The sequence below is a fragment of the Corvus cornix genome, chromosome 2 (genome assembly GCF_000738735.6).
Source record: "Corvus cornix cornix isolate S_Up_H32 chromosome 2, ASM73873v5, whole genome shotgun sequence".
In the NCBI taxonomy this organism is placed as follows: Eukaryota; Metazoa; Chordata; class Aves; order Passeriformes; family Corvidae; genus Corvus; species Corvus cornix.
This window is the reverse complement of record NC_046333.1, coordinates 26,491,673-26,499,703: the sequence shown is the minus strand read 5'-3', so window position 1 is coordinate 26,499,703 and position 8,031 is coordinate 26,491,673. Positions and strand designations below refer to the sequence as shown.

The 8,031-nt window shown below is 40.4% G+C and overlaps 1 long non-coding RNA gene across 1 annotated transcript; it reads right to left on the bottom strand.

Annotated features, from left to right (window-relative positions):
* Nucleotides 1-289: 289 nt before the first annotated feature.
* LOC109144470 lies at nt 290-7,571 on the bottom strand. Its single transcript, XR_002045269.2, has 3 exons — nt 7,455-7,571; nt 1,641-1,810; nt 290-519 (listed from the first exon to the last, which is right to left on the bottom strand). It is a non-coding gene; the product is annotated as an uncharacterized LOC109144470 (long non-coding RNA).
* Between the last annotated feature and the right edge of the window lie 460 nt (nt 7,572-8,031).

Below are 8,031 nucleotides of genomic sequence, written 5' to 3'. Positions count from 1 at the left end.
TGGTTTGGTGGGAATGTAGTATGAAGTAGGATATGAAGCGAGGCAATAGCATGGGAGACAGTTCAGTTAGAAAGGACACATACAGGCAGCAGAAGAGGACCACAGTCTATGGTGGAGGGGAAAAGTCACAAGAGAACTTGACATGTGGAAAACAATGTAGAATATAAACAACAAAATTCGTGAAGGGAGAGAGGGAAATGGGGTCACAGAGGATGTCCCCGCAAAAGGGGCTTGATGTAAGCCAGGGCAAACTAGAAAGTACTATTTCTGCTTTACTTTCAACCTGGTTTCCCATCAAGTGGCTTCATTGGCCAGTTTCAGTGGCTGGCTATTACCTTTCATTGCAATAACCAGAGAAATGTGGCTAATGAACAGACTATCCATAATTTTATTTGTTTCCATTGCGCCCTCTTACAGTCATCTCCTCTCAGAGAAGAAGAATCCTAGTCTGTCTGGAAGCCACTTCATATTTCTTCCTCATCTTCCTTTATCTGTTTTCTGGCTCCTTTTTTGAGTGGCCTGCCAAGGAGAGGAAAGGACAGAGACTAGACTGCATTCTGTATTTTGAATATTCACTTCCATACTGTTTCCCTCTGTTCCATTCCTAGTCCTCCTCAGTTATTCAGAGGTCAATTACCACCTCTTTTAATAATGCTGAAGAAAAATTTTTGACTGAGTCAAAGCCTGAACCCAAAAAACCCAGCCCATGAAAAACTATTGCTTTTATTCTGGAGAAAATATTATGTGTTTGAAACCATACAACCATTTCATAAAAGAATGTCCTTCACATCCATTTTCTTAAAAAGGAAAAAAGAAAGCAAAAGAGCTGTCAGGGTTAATTAAATGGCATTATGTCACCAGCACACAGGAAAGGTGCATAGCAACAAGCGCAAGAGAATCTGATACAGAACTCCCCACATTAGTTGTCTGCTCTGTCTGTAGGCGACTTGGACAGAAATTAAAGCACCCACGTGGTAACTAATAATGAATGATAGATTTATTAGCAGTGGTAATGGTCCTAAACTTTAAAGTTCTTAACATTTCAGGGACTGTTTGGATGTAGAGTTTTTGGCTGAGGTGCAATTTGGAACGGTTTTGGTTTTTTTTCTAGTGTTTGAAGGCATTTGAATTCTATTTTGCTGCAGGCTTAATAGACATGCATATACTACAAGGACAGGCAAAAAAATATGTAAGTATATATAAAAATATATATGTAGAGAGATTGTATATAATGAAAATTTGATGGTAACCTTAAATTCATTATAAATATCTCAGATGATATACTTCATAATTTTTCCTGAGCTAGAAAAATATTATAGTTAGTTTCCTTTCCCTCCAAGAAAAGACATGCAAAAAAGCAATCCCAGTAAGCATATAGTACTTCATAAAACTTTCCTAAAATTGCTTGTTTTTTCCTTTATAAAAATCACACAAAACTTTTACAAAATCCATAATAATGCAGAGAACTTACTCTGGTTAATATTATTTATACTAAAAGTGTGTTTGCCTGTATATTCCGGCAGTCAGTATGTCTATCCTCTTCCTCCAGTCCTTTGAACTCACACAATTATTCTGGTCAGCCATGTGTTAGGCAATTATCTTCTCCTGTGATGTGTTTAAAAAACTGTTCTCCTACTCACCCCAAAACTGCTGCAAGTCTCTCTCCCAGGAGACAGAACAAAGTTGAGACTTATTGATCATCTTCCGGGATGAGGTGTCCATAACACAGCCTCTGACTGGGTCATTCTCAGATATTTAGTCTGTAACCTCAGGACCTAAAGAGAAATGCCTCTTCTCTTGGACTGAAGACCTGTTAGGTAAGAATGAGCAGAGACAGAGATTCAAATATATATTCCCCTCAATAAGGCAGGAGACAGGATGGGTTGGGATGAGGAATGAGTGACCCATGGAGTCTGTTGTTTCACTCCCATGTGGGAAGCTGCTCAACAATCAGACTTTGAAGTGTGTCAAGATCACCACTCAAAGTAAAGACATTCTCTTTATCCTAAACTCTACCAGTAGAATAAAGAACCTATACTGTGGTCCAAATAGCAAAAATGGGAAGGAGGAATAGGAACTGGACAGTCAGGGACAAGTGCATTTTTTGATCTGTGCATGTCTTTGAGAAAGAGAATATTGGAATAGAGTAAGTTTGTTTTCTTCCCTTCAGGAAGGTGACTGTGATTAGAAATGCCCATGTGGACAGAGGTAAAAGGGTTTTCATTTCTTTGCTATCCTCCCACCCGGTAACCAAATTTCCTCATTTCTTTTCACCAACCCCATCTCAAACCTCAAAATTCTCTGCCATTCAATCCCCAACCCATCTTAAAATCACTTCCTAGACCTCCCATTCTTCCCTATATAGAAATCTCCTCTGAATACACAGCCTTGCACCCAGACACCGCCTTGGCAGATGCCATAGTCCTCCTGCGTGTACCCATGCTTACTTTTTCTCCTGTTCTATAAGCTGAACACAAGTTGCACATATATCAAAACAAAACTCAGGAAAAAAAGAGATGGCAACAAGAACATGTGCAGAATAAAATATATGTGCTGTAGCTCAGTGTTGTGAAAAATGTCTTCCTCCTCATGGGGCTCAACTCTGAGTTCAACATCTGCTAGGCTACTTATCTCTTTAGTGGACACTGCATCATTGCTTTACCCAAAAGAATATCTTAGCATGAAAACCGGGTTATCTTACAGTGATACTTGCTCAATATTTTTACCTCCTTTCTGGCAGTCTGCAGCCTAGGCACCTTTTAATTAGAGGTTATGTCTGTATCTTCCTCTTTAATCACCCCTCGTGGACTTCCATTAATTTCTTTATTTATATTTTAAAGCTTTTTGGTATTTTGACTTCTACAGCATGTGGCAGGAGGGAGTTCCACAGTTTTTCCTAAGCAAGAAAACCACTTTCTTCAGAAGTACAAACTTGGCCTCCATCACAACGCTAGAACCAGGACTGCAACGAATGTATGAGGGAAGCCAAGTTCAGTTTTATCAATTTGTGGCCCAAGCTGTAGACTATGAAATCAAACTCATAGGATACAGAGGTAGTAAGTGCCAGACTATCTGGAGAGACTCAGGTCACAATCTTTCGTTAAAAAAATTACCCTGTGCCTTAGCAATATTTGTCGTGCTGTCTCCCAGCTACACTCAGCTGACTCCAAAAGCTAGTTGTTAAAGGAAAGCAAATATTTCTTTTCCCAAAAATAGTGAGATTGGGAAAAGGAAATGTCAACTCAATGCATGGCTCAAAAAACTTCTCTCCTGGTGGGGTAACACAATCATGTGGCTACACAGTTGCTTTTTAAATGGTGGGTAAGAAGTGGCTTTTGTCAGTCACTTGGAAAATGTAACCACCTTATCAAGCACTGGTGAAGCTAATAAAAAGGGAGGAGTGGATTGTCCTGAAATTCCTCAAGAATCCGTTGAAATATTTGTTTTATTGCATTTAGGCTGGATTCCTTTTAAAGTTCCTTGCTTGACCGCCCAGAGCGTTTCTGTTCTCTAGCCCCTCAAATAACGATTCAGATAGAAACTCAGTTCTTAAAAGTTTTTTTCTTCTTTTCCAAGGGAAAGTGTGAAGACAAACAACTGTCTAGGATAAGCTGTTTCTTATCTTCATCTTGTAAAACTCCTCCAGGAAAGCTAATTGCAACATGTGAGGCAGGGCAAAGAAGCCCCAGAAAAGGAAAGGAAAGAGAGGCCTTGAAACCCACAAGCAGGCAGGGGAAAGTCCTGGCCTTTGTAGTTCCCGTCAACAGCAGGAGAAGCCTGGAAAAGGTTGCACAGTGAAATCTGTGGCCCTGTGATTCATTACTTCAAGGGGAGGTTTAACATAGCACAGGAGGCTGAGCAGCCCCAGCATTTCTGTGCCTGGGACAGAGCTGCTTGGTCTCGTGGCAGTTGGACTGTGCTCCAGGATCACAATCTTTCCCAGGCAGCAGACCTGAGCTTTAAGTACCTAGATTTTTCTGAAAAAACCCCAACCAACCAACCAAACCAAACCACAAACCCCAATACCTACTGACAGGGTTGAAGCCTCCCCGCTGCACCTACACTCTGGCATGGCTCCCAGAGCTGGGGTCCATGTGGCAGCAGTTGGGAATTATGGCATCGAGGGACAGCAGAAGGCTACTAATAAAATGAAAAGCAGGTTTATTTCAAGTGCTGTCAGCAATATGGTGGTAACGGCAATACATGTTTGTGGACCTTCCCCCAGGATATCTTTGTCTGGTGTGAGTAGCTTTGTGTTGTTTCCTGGCTGGCAATTAGGTGAAGTGCAATTGCATTATGGTGCTATTTTCATCGGCATCTTTGAAACCACAGGTGGTATGGTATATTTCCAGCAGGAGATATAGGGCGGTGATTTTTGAAAATCATCTTGCTGTGAGGGTAACTCTGGAAGAAATCACCCTGAGTCAAACTTGGGTGCTTGAGAGCTCTCAGCATTGGGGACCTCACCAGAGAGGGCAGAGGGTGGAATTCAATGTACAGATTCCCAGGGAAAATCAAGCAATATCTTTCCCTTGTATCACAAGATTTTTCCCCCAGATTTACAGCATGTTCATTTTAAAACAAGATATTGAAAAAATATTTTCCCTTTTACTTATGTGTGAGGATCCTAGTCCCAGGTTTTCCCTTTCTCCTTCAAGTGCTTCTGATGAGCCAGACAGCTGAAGTAGGAGGTGTGAACTTGGGCAAACCATTAATATTGTGGTGCTTCTGTTTTCCCTCTTGTATGAAAAGACCATAGCAATTCTTACCTAGCTAAACAATACATTGAGGCGATTATTATTTTCCAAGGACTGGTGATCTTGATCACTGCCTGCTGAATCAGTAACAAGCCTTCCTCATTTTTTTGTGCTTTTCTGTTTGTTTTGGTTTAGTTTCTCTCTTTTCTTTTCTTTTTTTTTCCTTTATTCAAGCCACTTCAAGTTCCTGCAGAACTCTGTAGCCCTCTTTTACTTTTCACATCTAAAATTTTCCATTTTAGGTCATCATTTTTAGTCTCTGTTTCAGCCCCTACTCAGTCTGACTGTGCAGTCTCCTCCAGTTCCACAGACACTGTACAGTGTCCATTTACTCCCACTGTGGAGCTTGTCAGACTGCTTTGAGAAACACCCAGCCACAGCGATGGTGCACCATAGCCCCTTCCCTAGCCCAGCAGTAACATCCGCAAAGAATTCCCCTCTGCTAGTGAGCCATGGTGACCTCCCCTTCCTGAAGACATGCTGGCTATTTTCTGTTAATCTGCTGTTTTCCAAATGTTCTCCCTTTTGACTCTTAAAAGAGTTTCAAAGGCTTTTGCTCACAACTCCTGTCAAACTGACTAGTGTGTAGTTTCCTACTATGTCTCTATAGGTTCACTTTTAAAGTTATGCCATTACACATTAGTCATCCTTTTTCCTCAGAGACCACTTCTGAACTCAGTAAACTTATGAAAACATCTACCAAAGTCTCTCCAGTTCCTACTGTTATTCTGTTCAGTATTCTCTGATGGCCGCAGCACCAGAGTCCCAAAACCTGGTCCTGTGGAAGGTCCCCAGGCATATGTCTCATCTTTGTTACAACCCTGGAGTTGAAAGGGTACATCTAGAGGTGCCAGAGGAGTTATTCCAGCTTTGCACAACTGTTAGTGACCCCAAAGACTGTTCAGAGAGCATTTGAAAAACAGTTTCTGATATTATGAACACAGCAGGCCCCAGACAGGTGCTGTAATTTACTCTGAGTCTCTTGTATCTTCAACTACATCACAAAGCAATAGCTAAATATCAGTTCCTTAGCAGGACTCCAATGTTGCTTTTTCTGTCCAAGTAATTAATTTACCATCTTCTTTTGTAATTATTTACATCCATGAAAATTTGAATTCTGCCCTTTGGTGACATCAAAAGGAGGAAAAAAATCATTGTCACCTCAGATTTTTGTCAGGTTGTTTGATTTCTCTACTTCTGCAATTTCCTATAGCCTGTTCCCACATTCACTATGTATTTCCTGAGTTTATTACATGTGTTTTTGGAAGAATCACCATTCCTATGTTATGCCTTATGCTACTGAGATGTTCTCTCACCCTTCATTCAAATGGACTTGCCACATGGGATTTCCATATCAACGTTGTTTCCTATATCAGTTTCCTATCTTCTGCTTTTACAAATAAATATATTCTACAAGATATTTTCCCCTGGTATTTTCAAATATAAATTAATTTAATAGATGAACCTATGGAGCAATAAGGGGGTATTAATACAATTGTAAAATTTATAGTAATGGATGAGGTTTGGAAACATGCATTTTAAATTTGGGATCAATGGGAGAAAGGAAGGAAACAGAATGTCCTACTACAGAGATTGATAATGAAAAATTACTTTGAATGTGAGGTTTTTTTACTGAAGGATTAGCAAGGATTGCATACTGGATGTTAAAGGAAACTCATTTTCCATCTATACTGCAATAACTTCTTTTCATTGCTTAGCATAGATAAAAAAATCTTGACATTATTCCTTATAGTTCCTCAGGACTTGAAAAAGGCCAGTATTTTCCAGACTAGCATAGTCTTGGGCATCCTGCATCTGCCTTCATGGAACTCGGTGGATGTTTATGTGTCGTACCTGTAACCTGTCCCAACACCACTTTTAGAGGAATATATTTGGAAATTGTTTCTGCTCTGTCACTCTGTTTATCTTTTACTAAGCCAGCAGTGATTGCATGGCCTTTGAGGACTTTCTCTATTTTTGGATACATTTCTGTACTTCTAGGTGGTGGGGGAAGGCAGGATGTTTCTCTTTTTTTGCTTCTGTTTTTGATGAAAGTCAGTTTGAGTTCAAGGCCAGACAGAACACATTTTTGGAAGAAAAACCAATGAAGATTATTACATACACAAGCACCATATCCTAATCAAGAACTCCCAAACTGAAAATAGTTGAAGAGTGGGACCTTACTAATGGGAAATTTCAAATATGCCTGTCTTTCTTTGTCTTCTTTAGGCATCCATTCAACTACCACAGGTGGAGAAAGCATAATGTGTTCGATGGCCCTTTGCTGTGATACATAATGCCTTACTGTCATTTCTTTTAATGCAAATTTTTTCTGACAACATAAAATGGATTTGTGTTTACCTGGTTACTGCTCTCCCATGAGGAGAGCAATTCAGGTGCTTGGCAACACTGGAGATGTGTCCAGAGACATTCAGGGCATTTCGACAGGGCCGTAAAATGTAATGAAAATCTTCCTTTGAAAGTTAGAGCCCAAGAAGATGATCTACAAGACACTTGTGCCCCTCTGGGGAGTCGGTAAGAGGCCAGGTGGGTCACCCACAGGTGCCAATGATGATGTGTCTATTTAGGCACTCAGATCTCGCCTAAAGGCTTTCAGTGTAGTCAAGAAAAATATGTACCCTAAAAGGTGGGATTTACCCAGGGTGTCTTAGATATGCACCAGATGGAGTAACTCACCCAGATCATATGTCTGCCTCCTGGTGTTAGAGGGCTCCTGGATAACCACCTAGAGATGCAAAGTTTTGAGACAGGAATGCCACACACCACTTCTTTTGGCTCCTATCTTCTATCAGGGTCAACTCTGTTAAGAAAAGAGAAAGAAACAAGCATCTGACTCTCAGGCCAGACTCAAATGTTGCCTCCCTGACATAGCAGTCCCAGCTGGTCACTCTAACCCCACTCCGGCTGGCCGGATATATGACCACTCCTTCCAGTTAAAATGTGTAGATGTGAAATCCCACCAGGTAGCAAGAAAATGCTTGTTTTGGCAGCATATATTATCAACATACTCACTGAATCTTTCCCAAAAACACTGAATTGGAACTCTGATCTAGGGTCCTGCTTGTGATGATACATGTACCTATTTTTTAAGTTGACTTTGTTGTCAGTCTCTTCTTCTCCTATACGTATATGTATATATAATTCCCTATATACATGTATATATATATACACACATTCAGAAGAGATTTTTCCTTCTTATTTTCAGCAGCTTATTGGAGACAAACAATAGAACAGAGACCTTAAAGAACTTTTA